Raw genomic sequence first — 23,819 nt, 5'->3', positions numbered from 1 at the left:
AGGGAAAGTCCAGGTCAGGCTCCCACTGTAGTGGCAATAAGGTGAGATGGGATCTAACATGTGATCCCACAATTGCACCTCCTTCCATCTATGTGTGGCATGGCAGGAGACATGAGTTTGTGGATCATGCATTAGATCCCATTGCACCTTTACTTGCAGGTTTAGAGGAAGTCTTTAAGCAGGAAAAACTGTAAATAATTGTTTTAAGCTTTCATTGAATTTAACTGAATTTCCACTTTAAATATCAAAATCCAAAGTGCAGAGGCAAATGTTATTTAGGATCAAGTTCCCGTGGTATTACAATATTTTTACTAATTTCTGCATGATATAATGCACACTGAAATTCCACTTGAAGGTAAAATCATAGCTTTAGGAGGGGATTTCTGGTGGATTTTTCCTGTTCTTCATGGCTTGTGCATGTCTATAACTCAGACCTTTATTAAGGTATTGCTATTGTAGACATATTTTACTTCATCATAGCATGAAAGCAATGGCTGGAGCAGATGCATTTGCTGCTTATCTCAAAAGGATTAAAGAAGGGACTGAAATAACATATGAAGATCACTCCAATCTTATCACAGTATTGGAAAACTGCATTTTAAAAGAAGACAACTTAAATAAGTGGGACGACAACAGTCCCTTTTCCAAGGAAGCCATTCACTGCAATTCAAATTCAAATTCTGTGATTCTTTGCTCCATAAACAAACACTATGGTACTATAAATGATGACATAACTGCCAAATTTATTGAAGAAGCAAGCATCTACTTAAGCATAGATAGTGTAGATAACAAACATAGTAACAAAGATGTCAAATATCCAACTGAGTTTCTCAACAGTTTGTCATTAAATGTTTGCCTCCCCATAGGCTCAGGATTAAGGTGGGAATGATTGTCTTTGTGATGCAAACTATGAATCCTAAAATTGGTTAAATCAATTACCTGAGTTTTACTATAAAAAGACTTTAAATACAAGAGATTTAGAAGTGATAACAGGAGAGGCTACCGGAAAACATGTTCTTTTGCTAAGAGTCACATGGTGCCAATCAGACACAGATCTTCCTTTTAAGATAACATACAGGAGGCAATTTCCTTTAAAAGTAACTTTTGCAATAACTATCAAGAAAAGTCAAGGTCAGACACTTGATAGAGCAGGTGTAGCATACTACAGTTGGTGTTTGGACATGGTCACCTATATATTGCAACATCAAATGTGTCATCACTTGACAACCTGAACATTTAAATTATACAGACAGATGATTAAAGAATATTACCAAGTATGGAAAGCATTTATACAAAAAATGCAGTATTCCACAAAATACTCCAGTGAAGTTTGTAATTATAATATGCCTACCTCAGGATCACACGTGGTTTATTTCCCCTTCAAACTATGGACAGACATTCAAAAAGCCTAAGCAGGAATAGATTCAGTCTTTGCAGGTTAGTTTAACATGGCTAGGCTAAATCAGTTTTGTAACCAGACAGACATCCCAGAAATTCGGGCATATGCCTGCAGTGGCTCAGGCTAGAAGCTGGGGGGTGCTAGAGCAGCCCTCCATTCCCTTCTGCAGGGAGCTGAAAGGGGCAAGGCCAGGCCCCAACAGGACAATGTAATAAGCAGGGATCCGGGTTTTCTGTTTCCCATGGAAAAACGAAGTAAACTGTGGATTTTGCTTTCACCAGAGGCAAATATGGATTTCTCATTATATCAGAGAAACCCACAGATTTTGCCATTTAAGCATTGAGTGGTGAGAGGAGGGAGAAGGGGGCAAGGAGAAGAGGAGAGGGGAGGGGCCATCCCTGCTGTGGAGCAGAGACCCCTGCCCAGCCCAGAGAGCATGCTGGGATGCTGGTGGTGTCTGGCTTATCTTAAACCAGCAAGGGGTCTGGGACAGACATTGCATAAACCAGTTTGAGCCAAATCAGTTAAATCTGATGCTACATTTTTCAACTCAGTTTACCTCAAACCAGTTTCAGCCATTCTCAAACTGGTTTATGTGCACTGAACATCAGTTCTGTTACAGGTTTAACCCAGTTTCTGATCACTTGAACCAATTTATATGTAATGTCTGTCCCTAGCCCGTGAGTTGCAAAGTGATTCACCCTGCTTAGCTTTGCTTAAAGGATGCATTTGAATGCCCTTATAAAGGTGCTCAAAGTTTAACAAATGACTTTAAAAGGTAAGCGGACTATTTCACTGTATTTTTAACCCCAGGTTTTTGCTAGGAGTCTCTGGAAATATTTTGAAACAAAAGACTAAATTACTTGATCAGCTGTATGATAACATTGAAAAGAGTAAAAAAGCTGCTATAAATTGAGCCAGTTTTTTAGACAGAACCAATGTGTTCTGCTTTACTCATGATTTTACGGTTTTTGACAAAAACGTTACACAAAGTTGACACAGAATTTGGCTGATGATCAACAGAAAAATCAACAGGGAGACAAATGTTAAAATAAAAATTGTAACCAAGTAGAAGGAAGAGAAGTGAGAAGAAACAAAATGATCTCAAGTTTATGAACAGTGTGATGTTTTTTGATTGTGTGCTATAACCAGAAACCTTCAGAGAGTTCACTGTTGGCAAATAAATTCAATGTAGAGACTTATTCAAGAAAGAATCATATATACAAAGGAACTGTTCAAACAGAATAACTACTTTTAGTGAAAATTCATTGGGTACGAACTTGTATGATATAAAAATGATATAAAAGTCTAATTCAATATGAGAAAGAAAGAAATTGAATGAAATAAAAATGAAATGATAGAATGAAAATGTAGTTTTATGTTGAATGCTTTTGAAAGTTTCCAATAGGGAATGACCTGAAAATCCACATATTCCCATTATGTATTTCAATTTCACTCAATTTCAAAATCAAATCAGATTTTTTGGGGACATTTTTTTGACTAGGTGTATGCAAAATGCATCTCAGATACACAAACTTCTGTTGGTTTTAACACAAAATCCTAAAAATTAGAAATAAGACATGATTTAGATTAGGGGAGCTAACTTTTTTGGCAGGCTTGCCACAAATTCACCCTGAATTCGCTTTGAATGCCACTCTGATCTCTTTCCCATACCTGATCTGCTGCTCTGCTTTCTGTCCTGATCTCCCTGCTCCACCTGTGACTCAGTGGACTGTCTCCTCCCCAGCCTTCTGCATGCTACAAATAGAGGCTGCCCGTGATGCTTGTGGCATCTGTGCTGCAGGCTGACTATCCCTGATTTGGATGACACAGCAAAACTGTGTTCAGGTTTGGACTGACCAAGAAGCTAAAAGCACTTAGGCAGTAGGAATTGGATGCCTGACTTACCTGGCTGCATTGAAAATTTTAGCTTAAATATTTTCCAGTCCTGCAGAGGATTTTGTGCTGTCATTGAATTTTTACTGAATACTTTTGTGTGCCTTGCTTTTCCTGAAGGACAGGTAAGGCATGTATGTTGCAAGTCTTCAACCTGAAATGATAAAATAAAAACAAATAGCATCACAAAGAATAAATAATAAGGAATAAAGAATTCAGTAGTTTTCAAACTTTTTCAGCCACATACCGCTTTACCTGCAAAATATTGATGTGTCTATCCCCTACACCTGATGTATCATGCCCTGGGAAGAGTGTCAACACCAATGTGCAGCAATGTAATTGCACACTACTCATTAAGCAATCAGAAGCTCCACTGGTATTATTCAAATTTAGTTACGTAGCCTCAGGCAACCATGTACCCTGGGGATAAGTGCAAACCACTGCTTTCAGAATTGATTCAAACAGCCATTGTTCTTGAATCATGTAATTCATTTTGTGATGCTAATTGCCCTAATAAGGTAGAATTTGCACAAGTGTGTGTTTTTATGTATTTTCTAAATAGCTGAAACATAATATTCTCTTAAATATATGGGATAGACTAGGAATTATTTCACTATTTAAGATCACTGGTTAAGGTCTGACAGATTTCTGACCCTGCAAAAAGTCATTAGAAATAAAATAGAAAATGATTTTGAACTAAAATATTATTAATTATCCATTGCTCAGTGGAATGCCATGAAGACTTCAGTCCAGACATGATTTACATCAGTACATGTTATACAGGGGTTTTAACTTCATTGGTGAAAAATTAAAATGTGTTGACGAAAAATAAGTCTGTTTGATGTGAAAGCTTGAACGTTTTATGGTCAATACAAGGATCTAGAGCAGGGATTCCTTAGAATTACAATACAATCCCAAAATCGTAGACACTCAAATCAATAAAACTAATCTCAAAAGTCACTCAAACCTGCTACAATACCAACTGTGGGACAAAGGCAACAGAATCCCTCTGGTTGTCACTTATAGCCCCACCTAAGACACCTAAACAATGTGCCTTCATTCATGGATAAGACTGTTCTAAAGTCTCTGGGATCACTACTAGTACCTAGACTTCATAAATCTGACCTTCACTACCATCCGACTCTCTAACTTTCTTATCTTTCTTATACTCTGTGGCCTATTTAATTAGAGTGGTTCTTGAGAGCTGCTCTAATTTGAGCGCCCCCACACCAGGGGCACGTGTAAAGATGCCCTGAGATTCTATTTTACCCAAAGATACAGGTGAAGGGAGCAGTGATTCAGTTAACAATGGCATCAATTTCGTTTTCCTAATATAATGCAATGGAAAATATAACAAAATGGTAACAGAGCCTAACAACCTGGAGGAATTACAGGTATGATTGTTTGCTTCCTTAATGGGGAGAATCCAGCATTCTCCCTGCTGTTTTTTTCTTGTCAGTGGAGATTAGGGATAGACGCTTCCTGATAATTAGGGCCGGAGATTGTGATAGCATAGGAAGAGGGAGCTGTAGGGCTAAAGAGCTTCAAAACATGCTGAATGGAGAATATCTTGTGTCATTACTTATAACACAAATATACAGTATTTTTTGCCAGAAAAGCAAAATGATAAATGTTGGGGAAATGAGACCAGTCTTATTTTCCCCTTGGCAAAATCTTCAAGATTTTTCTGCAAGTGAAAGCATAATTCTGAGATCTCAGGCAAGATGGTATGCCTGTATGCAGTGTAGTGATGCACAACATTATACAGCCTCCTACAGGATTACTCTACCTGACTTGGATTTTAGAAAATGTTCTGGATATCTCTGGATCAAAACGCAAATTGAAGTCAAGAGGAATTTTGTCATTGACTCCTGTGGGCCAAGATTTCACCCCTATAATAAGCTTTTACATTGGACAAACTCTAAACTATACAGAATACATTGAGTTTATACCTAAGTCAATAAGTTCCTAATTAATTGTATAATGAGTTGCTTTTTAGTTTCTGATTTTTAAATAATGAGGACCTAATGAGTTTGTTAGCTATACAAAGTAAATTAATCAAAATGAATTCTAAAATAATTACATTTGTAACACTAAACTTGAAGCACATTTACAGAACATTAACATCTGAGGTAAAATTATGTGCTTGGTTACTTACATACTTGTAGCTTTTGGAATTTAAATTTTATCTTGAATATTAGTGAAATTCATGCTGTGGCTGCCATTATTAAGGACATTTTCCAAGAATATAGCACCTGCCCTGCAAAAAAAATAAAAATAAACAGTTGACACAGTGCTGCAACCTTAACAGATTCAGCCTGATACTGCACTAATTGTTTCTATTAGCTTCTGTGGGTTTTAGATTAGAGAATGCATTGTAAATCCAGACTAACCTTGCAGGTAGGTTGAGACCTAAATTTTAACAAGCCTAGTGCAGTTTTATATCTCTATCATTCTGACAAGTGCTATGGGACTGATAATTAGCATCCCCCACATAACTAAAATTCTTCCTCTTGGCAGCTCTACCTTGGATAGCACAATGGTAGGGATAAAAATGGATTAAAGTATCCATGATTCCCACTAACCAATCCTTTATCCACTGTGTCAAAATTTCAGACTATGTATATGAACAGGGAAATGGTTTTGAGGGGGAAAATTCCATTTACTTCATCTCCTACAATAAAAAACAACAAAAAACCACACACCCCAAAGGTTGTTTATGTAACAACTGAGTGTAAGGACAGAGGCAATGATATTGCAAATACATTTCTTCCCCATTCCATTGGCCATAGCATCCTTCTCAGCGGTTTACTTGCAACTTTGCTTTGCAATCAGAAGTCCACCAGCCAATTCCATATTTGAATAAATGTTGCTTTCTTCAATTTTGACTCCACATCTATAAGTAGAGACTTGATGTCCCATGCAGTGTTGATTGCATGAAAAGCCAATGAGCCAATTTTTGCCTGAGATCGCATTTTCTTGCATGACAACAGCTTCACAACACTTCCACAGCATCTCGCCTACGCACACACATTGATGAACTTGGTTCTCTCACCCAACTCCCTCCCCGAACAATTTCATCTTTCGCAGTGAGGCTTCATACTTACTAACGGAAACAGCGCGCAGTATGCATAACAGTATAGATAAAGAAACTGAAGAGGATGTATTGCAATTAAAAGCTTCTGAATTTTTTGAAGCTAAAGGGGAAGGCCTTGATAAGTAGCACAGAATATGCCCTAGAGGTAACATTTCTGCAAGTACAGTAGCGTTTGCAAGTTAGCTTGACTGAGCTAATTTGTTGCAAGATGAACAACTTTCATTATATTTCCAATTTATTAATGGAAGGGAGGGTTGACATTTTCTTTGGCTAATAAACTGACTTACATGTTTATTAGCAAAACATCATCCAGGTCTAGAACATGCTGAACTATGAACTCAATCCTTAATGTGGTAAAAGGATGAAAGCATTCTTTCATTAGGAAGAGTGAGAATATATTCTTATATTTCTTATAATATGCACTAGTATTATAAATAACAGGGTAACATCTTATATGTTATCTTCCCACAACAATCCCTCCTGGGGTGTCATACCAACTCTGCGGATTTCTATTAATAACATAAATTTAATTAAATAACTTTTCATCCATATGTTTGATTTCAAACTGCTTTACAAAAAAACCTCCATTTTACACAGAATAAGAAGAGAGCATAGAGACATGAAGTGATTTACCAGTTCTGTGGCAGAGTTGGGAAGAAAAATGTGTCTTTCCAATCCCCAGAAGCAAAGTTTCCCTTTGTGAAAATTGTTATAGCTCTGGTTATTTCAGAAAGGATATAACAATTTACACCTGTGAGGATATGTCCTCTGCCCACATGTTCTATCTCTATTAGATGCTGCTTCTCTAATCTCATAACCGCACCACCTCACAATTTCTGACTGTACTTAGCTTCAAATTTGTACCACGGTTAAGAGTGCATCCATAAATATTAATAAGGAACATGGCTTTTGAGAGTACACCACTAGAATGAGTATTGCACATTTACAAAATATGATTCTGAGTTATGTGGATGAAAAGTTTTACTTCTAGACATAATAGTGTACATCTTGACCAAAAACTCTGTGTTCTAGCTAGAATTATTATTATTTTAGTTAATTATGTAAAATAAGGTTTTAGAAATCCTCAGTTGTCGTAGAGAAACAGGAGTTCAACATGCAACATCTGCTGTGGTGCATAATATATAGTGTCTGCTTTTGATCCCTGTAGCCTACTTGCCATTCTGCAAGCCAGTAAAAAAATGATATTACTGGAAGAGATTTGAGAATGAATTAGCCATTTTCAATCCCAAAAATAGATTTCATGATGTTTGACTGTTGTCCCAGCCCCAAGATCATACAGCGGTCTGGAGCTGGTGCTGGTAGGTCCCTAGGCTGAGACCGAAAATCAGCTGAGATTGAGCATGCCTCCCTCCACCTACTGATAGCATCAGAGACCTGATTTGGAAGCTTGAGACAAGCATTACTGTGCAACTGCTACAAAAGTGTTCTAAATTTCCATAATGTGTACTACGATCTAAATAAAATGTGCTAAGTGTCGTGTGTGACAAGGCCTTGAGTTAGATTATAGGATGTCAAAAATATAGAGGCAGATCTTCCTGAGTGCACCTGAGGACTTTGAGTCCATGTTACACACTACTACCAAACTCTGAGTAGAGATTAGTGGATAGAGGTGAAGAAAGGCAATATGATATGATAACTTGGGCTCATTAGAGGCAGTTCCTGTCAGACCAGCCTGGTTGCTTTCAATGACCAGGTCACCAAATTCTTAGATGAGGGGTAGCAGTGGACATAGTCTTTCTGGACTTTTGGAAGGCCTTCAACACTGTCTCTCCCCCAGTTCTCATGAAGAAACTGGAGGACTGTGGTGTTGACACCTACACAGTCAAATGCGTCGCCAACTGGCTGGAGGGTCGCACCCAGAGAGTGGTGGTGGATGGGTCATTTTCAACCTGGAGGGACATGGGCAGTGGGGTTCTGCAGGGCTCAGTCCTCGGGCCTGCACTGTTCAACATCTTCATCAGTGACTTGGATGAGGGGGTAAAAAGCACCCTGTTCAAATTTGCTGATGACACTAAGATGTGGAGGGATGTGGGCATGCTAGAAGGAAGGAATAGGCTACAATCAGACCTAGACAGGTTACAGGGGTGGGTGGATGAGAATAGGGTGGGATTCAACACAGGCAAGTGCAAGGTAATGCACCTGGGGAAGAAGAACCAGCAGCATACCTACAGGTTGGGTAACTCCCTTCTAATTAGTGCAGAGGTAGAGAAGGATCTTGGAATCATTATTGAGGCCAATATGAACATGGGCTGACAGTGTGGGGATGTGGTCAGGAAGGCCAACCATACCTTGTCATCCATCCACAGATGCATCTCAAGCAGGTCCAAGGAGGTAATCCTCCCCCTCTATGCGGCATTGGTCAGACCGCAGCTAGAGTACTGCATCCAGTTCTGGCCACCGCACTTCAAGAAGGATGTGGACAACATGGAGAGGGTCCAGAGAAGGGCCACTCACATGATCAGGGGGCAGCAGGGCAGGCTCTACGAGGAGAGGCTACGGGACCTGAATCTGTTCAGCCTCCACAAGAGAAGGCTGAGGGGGGATCTAGTGGCCTGTTACAAACTAGTCAGAGGGGACCAGCAGGCACTGGGGGAGTCCCTGTTCCCCCGAGCACTACCAGGAGTGACTAGGAATAACGGTCACAAGCTGGCAGAGGGTAAATTCAGATTAGACATCAGGAGGCGCTACTTCACTGTCAGGGTGGCTAGGATCTGGAACCAACTTCCAAGAGAAGTGGTGCTGGCTCCTACCCTGGGGGTTTTTAAGACAAGGCTTGACAATCACCTTGCGGGGGTTGTTTGACCCCAGTACTCTTTCCTGCCATGGCAGGGGGTCAGACTTGTTGATCTTCTCAGGTCCCTTCCGACCCTACTAACTATGAAACTATGAAACTTTCATAGTGGTATGTAGAAAATAGAAGTAAATACTAACTGCCATAGACACTATGGATTTATTATTCTTTACCTATATTGTTGCTCTGGTTTTTCTTGCTTTGTTCCTAGTTTTCCTTGTTTCATATGCATACTTGGTGTGGTCTGTGAATGGGGAAAATATTGCTTAAGGGTCCTCAGGAAAGGCATTTAGTGATTTAATAGGTGCATCACAAACAGGTCTAGGGAGGTGATACTTCCCCTCTATGCAGCACTGGTAAGGCCAAAGCTGGAGTACTGCATTTAGTTTTGGGTGCTGCACTTCAAGAGGGATGTGGATAACCTTGAGAGGGTCCAGAGGAGGGCAACTTGTATGATTAGGGGCCTACAGGATAGGTCCTATGAGGAGAGATTGAAAGATCTAGAGCTCTTCAGCCTCCATAAGAGAAGGGTTAGAGGGGATTGAGTGGCTGTCCACAAATTTGTTGGGAGGCAGAGGGGAGGGGACAGACAGACAGCAAGGAATAAGAGATACTGTGTTTACCAATGCACCCCTTGGAGTAACTAGAAACAACGGCCACAAACTGACAGACAGCAAATTTAGATTGGACTTTAGGAACAACTTCTTTATGGTAAGGGTTACCAGAATCTGGAATGGGCTTCCAAGGGAGATGGTGCTATCCCCTACCCTAGGGGTCTTTAAGAAGAGACTGGACATACACCTGGCTGGGGTCACCTGACCTTAGCACTCTTTCCTGCCCAGGACAGGGAGACAGACTTCATGATCTGCTGAGGTCCCTTCCAACCCCGAAAATCTATTAAATCAATGAAATCCCTAAGCTCTGAGCAGTGGTAAAACTGGTATTGCTTCTCAGTTCTTGGAGAGCAGCTTAACTATCTAATTCTTGTTCTTGCTGTTAAAATCACCTGGCAGAAGGGTTCCACAAAATTTTACATACTACAAATCTTGCATCCAGTGAGTGTCTTTCATTTAGTGAAAGACATTAACATACATGTACAAATATACTTTTTTCCATTCCCAATTATGGGAACTGAGGAAGTTTATAAAGCTGAGTTGGGGGATAGCAGCAAGGTTGTAGATAATCATGAATATAATGTGCATATCCTCAGGGAACTATTTTGTGAGACTCGTTGGACTGGTCAGAGTTGTGTCCCTTTTTTGCCTTTACAAACAACAAGCCTATAGGATTTTCTGATGGATTAAAAGGATTTATAGATGACTGTAAAGTAATCCTTTAAGACTCAGTCATATGCAATATTGTCCCACAGGATTTGTGAACAACTATATTGTAGATCTGTAAGGCTTTCTCTATAATCTATAAAGAAATATGAGTCCAATTCAATAGATATTGATATACGTATCAGTCACAAGTCTGTTGGAAGAATGTATATATAATTGGCCTCATGGTTATAATTCTCTGAAGTCTAACACTAGCTCAAAAGCTATTTACCTCAGTTTAAAGGCCAGTTAACCCTTATGATGCCAAAATCTATCTTTCTAAAATTTGGCTGCACAGTCCCTGCTCCAGAGTCATATATAACACATTGAAAAATGAAATATGCGGGAAAGGGTACAACATACAAGCAAAAGGCCAGATACTTAAATCTTTGGTACTGTTCTACCTTTATTCAGCTCGTTACTTTTCCATTAAGCCTCAAATAAGGAAGGTTATTATGTTTGTGGACCATCTCAGGAAAGATGTTAATTCCAGTAATATATTTTACATCTTTGGAGAAAGTGTGATGCATGAATATATATCTGAATACGTCTGTAGCAGTATGCAAATCCAGTATGTTTCATGAACAGCTTTGCATGTTTGCACAGTTGCTTTCCTCATCGGGTGCATTTACACATGCAGACATGTGTAGACAAGCTCAAATAGGAGCGGCACAAATTTGAGCCGGGGACATGTACTTTGGTGTGGGGCAAGATGTGCCACTTGGGGCAAAATGACCCTGCCTAACTCCTCCTGGATCTGCAGCCTGGGGGAGCTAGAGCCTGGTGCCAGCACTTGTGCTGGCCCCAGCATTATATTAACCTTCCCTGTGCTAGCACCAGCAGTATAAAAAGCTGCCCTGGCAAATAATACAGGGCTACTTGCTCTCAGGAGTTTCTGGGGCCCAGCCAATTGGTATCTGGGGACACTATCCCTTGTGCCAGCTGGACTACTGCAGAAGCCCTAACTTGGAGTGGCCCCTGCCCCCTCTACCCACTGCAGCAATCTGGCAGTGGGGACTGCTGCCTGGCTGTGACCTGCTGCCACCTGCAACAGCACCTGCCTCCCTGGACCTGCGGCCCCATGGCTGCACGCCTGCCTGACCCAGATGGGGTGCCTGTGCTTTGCCATCTGGACAGCTATCACCCAGAAGATATGCTGCTTGCAGTGGCCCACTTTGAACAGTCCATATGTGTCCTCTTGGCCCCAAATGGCAAAGAGGTCAGCCACCTCATCTGCCCTCCAGCTAGTTCCCCAGTGCTGACCCTGGACAGGATCCTCTGCCCAGGTCTTGCTACTTGTCTCACCAGAAGAGATCCTGGTTTTCCCTGTTTAAAAATTGCAAATGCTCTGATAAGAAATCCAATTTTTCTCATTAAATTACCCAAAACAGTGTTCTTTTGCTATTAAAATGAAATGCCATTATATAGAGAGAGATCAGTTGGGCAGTGTTTTATTGACAGATTTACAAGTTTAAAGCAATTTGGAAGCTACCAGTGCATCTATCATCACAATGAAATAAATTCTAAATATCTGTACACTTTGGCATTTACTTTTGGCTTTTTTGTCATAGAAAAATCAGAGCTGCCCCTACCCCTATCCTCACAATGATGTTCAGTGCTGAGCAGCACTGATATGCTAGTGCCCTGCCCTTGCCCTTGCCCCTTACTCTCCACTCAGAGCCTTCCCCTCACCCTAGTCCCCTCACTCCTGAGCCACAGGGCAAGGTATGTGAATGAGGCATTTGTGGGGATGATGTAAGGGTGTGGGGTTTGTGGGTAGATTGTGGGGGGACTGTGTGGGGGGGCCATGTGGGGGAGCCCTCTCAGGAGGGATGGGTCCCCTGCCTCTCATAGGGTATTGCTCTCCTGCACAGCTTACAGACTATTTCCCCCACACAGCTCCCCTCCACAGGGCCACAGGCCCCCCAAAGTGGTCACAGCCCCCCCAGGGGCCACAGCTCCTCCCTACAAGGGCCACAGCCCCCAACAGTGCTCTCAGCCCCACCCCACAGGGATCAAAGGTCCCCCACAGGGGCCATAACCGCCCCTGCAGGGCCCACATCCCTCCCAGGAGCCAAAGCTCCCCCCACAGGGCCACAACCCTCCCACAGGGGCCACAGCCCCTCAACAGGGCCGACATGCCCCCAGCAGGGCTGATTTATCCCCCGGCAGGGCCAATATGCCCCCCCCACAGGGTCAAAGCCCCCCCACAGGACTCACATGCACCCCACAGGGCCAAAACCCTTCCCCTACAGAGCCCAGAGCTTACCTGAAGTAGCAGTGGCTATTGGGGTGCTTGGGACCTCCTGGTACAGCCCTCCTACATGGTGCAGGGTGGTGTAGGACTCAGGGCTTGGCCTCAGTTGCCTGGCACCTGGCATTACCTGTACCCCATTGAGCAGGCCACCCCAGCTCAGTGCAGCAACAAGCACCTTTGGGCAGCTCCAGACCTCTCAGGCTGTCACCCAGGGCCCTGTGCCACTCACAGGGACCATTTGTCATGCTGGGCCAGATCCTGCATGCACAGGCCCCATGCACCTTGCATGCAAGACTTGGCATGGCACAATAGGCAGTACTTGCAAGTGGTGTGGGGTCCTGGGTGGCAGCACTGCACCACGCCAAACTTGGCCCGTGTGATGAAGCACAGGCAGCACTGGGTGTCAAGTGGCTGTAGCTGAGCCCCACTGCCTCATGTCACATGGAGGGGGCTGTTCCAGGATGGCTCTGAGCCCTGATGGCCCCTGCTACTGTGAAGGGACAGGACTATGGGCCATGAGGGGGACAGGCAGAGTACCCACCCCTCCTGAGTAGTCTCCTGCCCCTCACAATCCCTTGCACCCCAGTCCCTGGCACTCCCACAGCCCCGGCTCCAGTACCTCCCACCTCATCCTTACTTACCTGGGGACAGAGCCCAGGTCCAGGTCCCTGACACCTGCACTGCTCCTTGCCCTGCACATGCTGAAGAGTGCTGCAGCACTGGGGCAAGGAGCAGCAATAGAGATGATATGGCTGGCTACCAGAGTGTCTCTTTGGAGGACCTGAACCTCCATTTGCCTCAGGCCACAGTCCAGGACACGGTCCACAGTCCTGCCTCACTTTTTTTCTGCAGGTCCTTTTTTTACACCTGGATATCCAGGTATCAAATTTTGAGCTCACAATGTAAATATGCAGAACGGGGAACACTTTTGGTTTCCAGTGTGCCTCTTCCTGTGTCTCAAATGGCTTTGAAATGGGCAAGAGGCACATGTGGGCTAGTCTGGACACACCCATAGAGTCACCATTTTGAGTCACTGATTATGCTCTCCCTCCATTTCAGGTGGCTTCTAGCAACTCAGAGAAATTCTACCCGTAATGTCCTTTTTTAGAAGTAGATGATCTTTTTCCAAGGGCTGGGGACAAAAGTTAACATAAACCAATTTAAGTAATCAGAAACTGTTTAAACCTGTAACAGAACAGAAGTTCTGTGCACATAAACCAGTTTCAAAGTGGCTAAAACTGGTTTAAGACAAACCTGGTTGAATGTAGCATCAGACTTAACCGACTTGGGTCAAACCAGTTTATGAAACTTCTATCCCAGACTCTTTTCTAGTTCAAGTTAAATCACAGTCCCAAACATCCCAGTATGCTTTCCAGCCCTGGGCTGCACTGTGCTGTCTGCTCTAGCAGAGAATGGTTGTAGGCGGAAGAGGCAGGGACTGCCAACCCCTAGGCAAACCCTGTCTGGGGTTTAGGGCCAGGGAGGGGGTGTTAAACCCCACTTCCCCTGGCTAAAGCCCCCTTCCCCTGAGTACAGAACTGCCCTGCTGCTAAACTTACTGAAAGTGACTGTTGGCTGTGACTATGGCCTACAAATCCCAGAGGCCCCTGGAAGAAGGAACAGGAAGTGATGAACAACCCTGCAGAGTCCTGCTTCTATAATGCTGGACTGCAAATCCCAGAGACTTTGGGGTAGCAGGAAGAGGAAGTGCCAGAAAGCCCTACTGTAGTGTCCCTTGGCTTCTGGCCTGTGCTACTTCAGACATGTGGCTGCATTTCCTGAATCAAAGGTAAATGTGTGTCCAGTTGTTTCTCAGTTTAATTGTTGCAGTTTAGACTAATATGAACAAACTGAATCGATTCAGCTTCACGCTTTTTGACTGTCTGTACTTAGCCAAGGTGTATCTGGATTTTCTCTTTTCTTTTCCTCTTCCATTACGCTTTTCAAAATTGTATTTGGTATGCCTGCTGTTATGGTTATATGGCTAAATCTCTTCAGCTTCTATATTCTTACTGCTGCTAGTAGAAATTCATGGGTTCTAATTTTTGCATTACTATGTTAGGGTTGTTAATTCTACATGCTTCTCTTCTTTGGAGCCATCTGAAATCAAATGCCTGAAGCCTTCATTCTACTGCTGCTGTTCTATTGAGTCTAGGTATCAAATCCACAGGTTTGCTGGGGAGAAAATAATTCTAAGAAGTTCTAGCTTGGATGCACTTACAATATTCCTGTCTTTCTAGAGACTTTTGAGTTTTCTGACTGTTATTATCTGAAGGACAGTTATATATATTTTTCATATTTTCAGTAATTGTGAAGGTAGATCTGAGATATCTGAATGAGTCCATTTGAGTTCCTCACCTTTGATATAAGTCTTTGTTGAGTATCAGAAAGTTTCACTTTCTTCCTGCACTGTTCTCTGTTGTGCAAAAAATTAAAGTCTTGTCTAGCTTTGTCATTAAATCTACTCATTCTTGTCCTCCTATCAAATTGCAAAATTTGCAAAGGAGAGGATACAGATCTTCCTATCTTCAGCTGATACTGTCCCTTCAAAGAGGGCTTGAGTGACTGTTGCTCTTCTTTTGCCAATATGCTTCATCACAGTCCATAGTACTTCTTACTATGAAAGATCAAAAGCCTTATTGAAGTCTATGATATTGTTTCATAGTTTCATAGTTGTGATACAATTCCTTTTGATGCTCTATGTATTTTTTACTCAGCATTTTAAAATTATGTTTCATCTAGGCATAAAACTTTTTTGTTCTTCTGCAAAAAATACTTCTGCTTGAGGCTTTGCCCTGGTCAGGACAATACATTGATCAATTAAGATGATTGTGTGATAGTTTTTGCTACTATTGAAGGGGATTAGGATATCTTGGGGCATTATGATCACAATAAATCATGTACATAGGATTATTAACTTTTCATAATACTAGAACCTTTTGCATTTTATCAACTATATCACTGATGACATTTACCATTTTTCAGCTGCTCTACATGTAAATTTTTTGTTCTGCTGTTTTTACCAATTTTAAGATTACTGTATATGCCTGTTAGTTCATTCTTTAGTATGAGCTAAGCCTCTTTTATTTCTTGCTCTTCTACTCATACAGATGATACTATGATCAACATTTATATTAGAGATTGAAAAAACCCTTTTGGCAATTTATTTTACCACTTGATTGAAAATTGCTATTTTTGGTCTCAAACACAAATGTCCTTTCTTGTTGTTTCTTGATAATTTCTTAATTGTATCATAAAACATTTTAATGTTGTTTTTTTCCATAAGCTGTTTTCAACATTTTCAGTGTCTGTTTATTTAATTTTCTTTTGCTATTCACTATTCTTGTGTAATTCTTGAAGCATTGTTTTTGTAATCCTCTGTGCGCATGTCTACATGTGTATTAATGCACAGTGGTTATTCCACATTAAGTTTAGTACCTGTAATAACAGGTACTTAACTAAATGTGCACCAACTGGTGCTACTGTGTAGTAGTGCTGGCACATACATTTTAAGTGATGCTAATGCTTAGTAGACTAATCCTACTGCACATTAGTGAAATAACATTGCTTTTGCCATGATGCTCTAAAATGTGATAGAATCAGTCTACTGCACTTTTAGCATCCTGTATAGATGCAAGCTCTTTCTCTTTAGTTATGGTGACATCTAGGCTTCTGGTCACATAAATACATAGTTTTTGGTAACTTGGCTTACCTGTCTATCTTGGATTTGCCAGTACCTCTGATAAAACTTTGCTTAGATATTTTGTAAAGATTTGTGTTTTGCCCCCCAACATTTCCATCAACAAAAGAGAAGCACATTGTCTCTAATTCTGGCTGGATATTCTGACTAGATCAGAGGAATCGGTAGCTTTTTGAAATCAGACTTTTTACCTTTCTGTCTCTTGGTTTGGGAGCAAGTGAAATCTCTGTGGTCATCATGACAAATTAATGATCACTACTTATACAAACTTGTGGGAATGCTTGTGTGTTTTTATATGTGTTGCAAAACTGGAAGCATTTTGACATTAGGATTTAGCCTATCATGGTGTTGAACAGGATTTTCATGGCATGTCTTATTGTTCTCCTATGTGGTTTGGTGGGCAAAAAGTATTAGTAAGAATGAGTTCTTTGTATCTGGCAAACCTATAGCTGGAGATTTTAGTTATTTGTTTTACCCAAGTAAAATGTCTCTGTTCCTTTATAGCTGTTCCTTTATAATCCCTCATGACTGGAGAACAGATATGAGGTCCTGGCAGCCCTGGAGGAGGAGGGAGCAGTGGAAGATTCCAGGGAGGAGACTTTGTACACACAATGTCCTGTGCGGGCGGCGGGAGTCAAGAGGCCTAAGAGGAGGAAGCGTCGCGTCATCGTGATTGGTGACTCCATCCTGAGAGGTACGGAGGGCCCCATCTGTCGCCAGGATCCCTCAGCACGTGAGGTCTACTGCCTGCCCGGAGAGAAGATTCAGGATGTGAAGGGGATGCTCCAGTCCATCATCCAGCCCACCGATTATTACCCCATGGTCCTTGTCCATGTGGGTACTAACGATGCGGCCAGGAGAGCCCCTGATCGCCTGATGGAGGACTACCATGCTCTGGGAGGCGTGCTGAGGGAGATGGGCGCACAGGCGGTCTTCTCTTCCATCCTGCCAGTGAGCGGACGCGGCAGACGTCACGAGATGTGCATTGCGGAGACCAACTGGAGGCTACAGGAATGGTGCTTCGAGGCGGGCTTTGGCTTCCTCAGCCATGACCGGCACATCGTGATGAGAGACATGCTGGGATGGGATGGGCTCCACCTTTCCCCTAAAGGTAAGCGTGTGTTCTCTTCCAGGTTGGTGAACCTCCTTCGGCGGGCTTTAAACTAGGCTCGTCGGGGGAGGGGGAAGATGAGGGCGGAGGAGATGATGAACTACCAGGCCCAGCAACAGCCAGCGAGCCCAGACCAATGGTCAAAAGGGAGAAACAGGTAAGCGATGGGGGACGGGGCATTGCTGAGACTAGGGGGTCAGTGGGCACAACCGTTGAAGGCCTCAAATGCCTCTACACGAATGCTCGAAGTATGGGGAAGAAGCAGGAGGAACTCGCCCTCCTCCTAGCTGTCACCAGCCCTGACATAGTTGGGATCACAGAAACGTGGTGGGACTCATCGCATGACTGGGCGGTGAGTGTCAAGGGCTATAGGCTATATAGGAAGGACAGGATAGGAAGGAAAGGTGGAGGAGTAGCACTCTACATCAAGGAGGAATATACTTCCTCGTTAATTAGCAAGGGGGTAGAGGGGGGGCACTCTGAGGTGCTCTGGGTTAGAGTAAAAGGCAGTCCAGGGGAGAGAGACTTAACGGTGGGAGTCTACTATAGACCTCCCAACCAGGGAGAAGAGCTCGACCAGGAATTCTTAGGTCAGCTTACAGAGGCAGTGAGGGCTAAGGATGTGGTCATCATGGGGGACCTGAACTTCCCAGACATCTGCTGGGAGGAGCAGTCAGCCAAGTCTGATCGCTCACGTCTGTTCTTAGCCAGAGTGCAGGACCTCCATCTAACCCAGGAGGTGCACAGTCCCACCAGGGGAGACGCCTTGTTGGACCTGGTGCTGGCCACGGGTGATGACCTGGTGAGGGGGCTGCGGGTGATGGGCCACCTGGGAGACAGTGATCATCGCTTGCTGGAATTCACCATCCAGCGTAAGGTGGCAAAGGGCTGCAGCAAGGCAACAGCCCTAGACTTTAGGAGGGCTGACTTCAACAAGCTAAGGAGGATCGTTGGGGAAGCGCTGAGGACCCAGAGGGGAAGGGAATCAGATGTCGAAGGTGAGTGGTTGCTCCTTAAGGAGACGATCCTCCATGCCCAAAGGGAGGTAATCCCAACAAGGGTCAAAGGGAGCAGGAGGGCACATAAACCCCCATGGCTCACTAAGAGCATCCGGGAATGTCTCCTTGCTAAAAGGGAGGCATATACCCAATGGAGAGATGGGGTCATTGCCAAGAAGGACTATGTTATAGTCGCCCGAGGATGTAGGGGGGTGGTCAGGAGGGCCAAGGCAGAGTTGGAGATAGGACTAGCTTCCCGGATTAAGGACAATAAGAAGTCCTTCTTCAAATACATAGGGGGTAAAAAGAGGGTCCCGGGTAATGTGGGGCCCCTGCAGGACACGATGGGCAACTTAGTCATCACGCCAGATGACAAAGCTAACATATTTAACGATTTCTTTGCCTCTGTCTTCCTAAGTAGGGACCAGTTCAGCCACCTCCCTGCTGGGCCCCCCTCGGGCCCCGAGAGAGACACGCCTGGGCCAAGGGTTAGCGAGGAGTTAGTTAGGGTACTTCTGGAGAGGCTGGACGTGTTCAAGTCCGCTGGTCCAGACGATCTTCACCCTAGGGTTCTACAGGAACTGGCTGAGGTCATTGCGGGACCCCTGGCACGGCTCTATGAGCACTCGTGGTGCTCTGGCGAGGTGCCGGAGGACTGGAAGAGGGCCAATGTGGTCCCTATCTTCAAAAAGGGAAAAAAAGAGGACCCGGGAAATTACAGGCCAGTTAGTCTGACCTCAATCCCGGGTAAGCTCTTTGAAAAAATTATCCTGGCACACATCCAGGAGGGCCTTGCGGGGGAATGCATGCTCAGGGGCAACCAACATGGGTTCATCAGTGGCAGGTCTTGTCAGACCAACCTGGTGGCCTTTTACGATCAGGTCACCAAATCATTAGACGCAGGGGTTGCTGTGGATGTAGTCTTTTTGGACTTCCGGAAGGCTTTCGACACTGTCTCTCACCCTGTCCTCATCAAAAAGCTGGGAGACTGTGGTGTCGATGCCCACACGGTTAAATGGGTCGCCAACTGGTTGGAGGGCCGCACCCAGAGGGTGGTAGTGGATGGGTTCTTCTCGACCTGGAAGGATGTGGGCAGTGGGGTTCCGCAGGGCTCGGTCCTCGGGCCTGCACTGTTCAACATCTTCATCAGTGACTTGGATGAGGGGGTAGAAAGCACCCTGTTCAAGTTTGCTGATGACACTAAGATGTGGGGGGATGTGGGTGCACTAGAAGGGTGCAATAGGCTACAAACTGACCTTGACAGGTTGCAACGGTGGGCGGATGAGAATAGGATGGGGTTTAACACTGATAAGTGCAAGGTGTTGCACATGGGGAGGAAGAACCGGCACCACACTTACAGGTTGGGGAACTCCCCTCTTGCCAGCACGGAGACGGAAAAGGATCTTGGAGTTGTCATTGACTCCACGATGAACATGGGCCAGCAGTGTGGGGAGGCAGTCAAGAAGGCCAATCGTACCCTGTCATGCATCCACAGATGCATCTCGAGCAGGTCCAGGGAGGTGATCCTCCCCCTCTATGCGGCACTGGTCAGGCCGCAGCTGGAGTACTGCGTCCAGTTCTGGGCGCCACACTTCAAGAGGGACGTGGACAATATGGAAAGAGTTCAGAGGAGGGCCACTCGTATGATCAGGGGTCAGCAGGGCAGGCCTTATGAGGATAGGCTACGGGACCTGAACCTGTTTAGCCTCCACAAGAGAAGGTTAAGGGGGGACCTTGTGGCCTGCTACAAACTGGTCAGGGGGGATCAGCAGGTATTGGGGGAGTCCCTGTTCCCCCGTGCGCTGCCAGGAGTGACCAGGAATAACGGTCACAAACTGGCGGAGGGTAAGTTTAGATTAGATATTAGGAGGCGCTACTTCACAGTCAGGGCGGCTAGGGCCTGGAACCAGCTTCCAGGGGAAGTGGTGCAGGCTCCTAGCCTGGGGATTTTTAAAAGGAAGTTAGATGAGCACCTTGCCGGGGTCATCTGACCCCGGTGCTCTTTCCTGCTAAGGCAGGGGGTCGGACTAGATGATCTACCTAGGTCCCTTCTGACTCTAGCTACTATGAAACTATGAAACTATGTGATCTGTTGTTGATATATGAACCTGTGTGATATTAATGTTTGCAGGTTTAGCAGCAAAGTGCTAAGTCCATTCAAAATAGTTCCTTGGGCTGATGTGATATCTTTTATTAGACCAACTAAAAAGTTGGAAAATTGTTCTTTGCAAACTTTTGGGCTTTTGTGTGTGAAAGCTTGCAAAGAACAATTTTTGCCAACTTTGTAGTTGGTCAAATAAAAGATATCACATCAACCCAAGGAACCTTGTCTGCCCAAGTCCTTAGACCAACATGGCTACAACCAACAACTCAAAATAGACATGCATTCTATAAACAGCCTCCATTATGCCCATGGCCATGAGGAATGTTATATCACTGTGCATTTGCTGTTCACTGCTGAAGACCACATGGTCTCACCAGTCATATGTTTTCCCATGGTTTGCTACCTTTTACCACTTAACGTAGAGTATCCTAACAATATTGTTCCATATCATGGGTTAATTGATTTAGTTTTCCTGTAGAGTTGAATGTCCTGACATTCTGTGCACTGCTGGCTAATTGTCTGAAATGGTGAGAAGGTAGTCTTCTTCCCAAATAGCATACTTAAAAATGACACCCTGCTGAAAACAGAGAAAAACACTGACATTGTTAGTCCATGCTGCATTCAGGCTGTTTTGGGCATTTTAAGCATTTTACGTATTGTGATATTTCAATGAGTGGTGTCCATATCCCTTCCTGGCAGATGAAGATGAAAAAAAAGGTACCTTTCTGTGTTCTTTTATGTTGTGTGGAGGGAAGAATAATAATTACAAGTTTTTAGATATCTTGTCCCATAATTCCCCCTACTTGTAGTCCAGGTCTCTGTATAGGCCACCTATATAAGTACATATTTACCTTTGTTCAGAAATTAATAGTGAAATATTTTACACACACATTTGCACAAGAATAATTACAACAATATACAGGCTAGAATGAGGACAGCTATTTTCTGAGCTGACAAAGTTGTATTCATTATTCCCTTTGTTCACCACTCTGAAAACAACAGCTTTGAAGAACTAAATAATTATGCTCTACACTATTTATAAGGCTCTGTCTGGTATTTGCCTTTCTTTACATTATAAGATTCTGTACTATGGCTCCCAAGTCCAGTACATTAATCACCCTTACTTAGTTTTCTTTTAGAAACCAAAAAGTAGCGGACTTGAAAAGACGGTGATTGGGCAGGTATATACTTTAATGAAGAGAAAGAAGCTGCTGATGCACTATCCTTTATGTAACATCAGCTTTTTAAGTGTTATGAAAGCAGTGGTACAGGGATAAATTGGGGAAGCACAGTCTATCTTAAAGCAACAACAGTATTTTTGGTTCTTATTTTTAAATGCTGAGTGCTGACACTATGGTTGGTGCTATCTGTCTAAGAAAAAATGATTCCTTACTCTGTGCAGGTTCATTTGTATTCTGAACTCACAAGGGAGTATTACAATAGAATTAAACAATCTATACAGACTTAAACCCCCTTCCCTTCAGCACTTCAAATTAACTTTTGTTTTGTGTTATGGAAACAACATAGTGACACTACTTTTTACAGTTTTCAAGATCTGCAGACTGTTAAATTAATAGTCTCGCTCCCATTCCCTAGATTTCTTAGCAAAATTGCCCTTTTTTAAACAAAGAATAAAGGCAGAAGGTCAATTTTTCTCAGTATATACCTAAACTTAGGTAATGGAATGCTTATTTTCCAGCACATGCCCATAGAAGGTGCTCCAGTGTCCGGGCTCTTCAGAAACTCAGTAGAGAAATTTAAAAAATGACAGAAAATGATTCACATTTATACATGTGCTTGACCCATACATAGACTAGAAAGGGCTTTGTCCCTTGGTTCATGGTGAGATGGTTTAGAAAACCTAGTTACTTGGAGGAGGGTGCTTCAAGCATTCCACCACATGTCACTATTCATGTGTGCTTCACAATCCCCAATCACATTTTTAACACGGGTGAATCGGAACAAAATGTTAGTGAATAATATTGATGCCCATCTATTGTCCATTATCTTAGATGTTTCAGCATTGCTAAGGACATAGCAGATCTGTGGTTTAGGACCCTGACCCATCACCTGCGGTGGTAGAGGCTTTGAGATAAATTCCATGATGTTGATGTTAGTTGCAAGTTTTGCCTGTTTAACAACATGGGCCTCTTGAGAGAGTTAATTGGAGATTGACTGGCTTTTGAGATCAATTTAAACTGTTGGTAGCTTGGAGTCAGAGCAGATATGTGCAAATGGAGCCATCTAGGGACACCTGATTCCCTAGGATTCTTGTACTGATTGTTATGCTGCTGCTGCAATTGCATTTAGGAATCTAACTCCTGCCTAAGTCCCAGCTAAGTGCTTGCTTTGAATATCATGCAAAGTAAATAGTGACAATTATTTCTTCTTTTCCCCTAGTCCTTTAGTGTTTCCTTGAGGAAATGAAATATAGAAAAAATAATAAGGAGCTTCTAATTTTAATTGGAAGCTTTTAACCAAAGGCATTGGAGTTGCTTTTCCATTATACTTTAGGGGGCAGATGACTTGAGTCAGCTTCATATACTGCACAGTTCCTTTTTAACGCAGATACAACGTCCCTATAAGCAAATGTAGTCTCTCGCATAGCTCATGTTTCAAAAGCATTTCTGGAAACGATGTCTGCCTTTTCACACATGCACTGTGCATCTACATCAGACACTACATTACCATTGTAATACTTACTATCCGCACACACAAACTGTGATGCCAACACTACTGTGTAGTAGCAACAACAAGCTGCTGTGTAGTAGCTCATTACTGTTATGCAGTAGGGTCAGAAATGACCCATGTGCTGCTGGGACTGTATAGGTGGGCACGTGTAGATGCTCCCACACAGTATCATATCCAAATCTGTATTTAGGAAACTTTCTAAATATTAAACCCATAAAGTTCTAGCTCGAGGGAATCTTTTAATTAATATTAGTTCACCAGGGTGGGAAACAAACACTTATCTTTGTCTTTTGTATACTCAATAGACCATTTTCCTCTCTTGAACATATTCTCATTCTAAACTTGTATAAGTTACGATTACAGATGTTCCACATTGTCTTCACCACTAAAAATATGAAAAGATAATTAATTTTCAATGTAAACCCTAACGAAGAA

Source organism: Crocodylus siamensis, chromosome 1 (genome assembly GCF_052110815.1).
Source record: "Crocodylus siamensis isolate JL-2025a chromosome 1, ASM5211081v1, whole genome shotgun sequence".
In the NCBI taxonomy this organism is placed as follows: Eukaryota; Metazoa; Chordata; order Crocodylia; family Crocodylidae; genus Crocodylus; species Crocodylus siamensis.
This window is presented reverse-complemented; position numbering follows the sequence as displayed.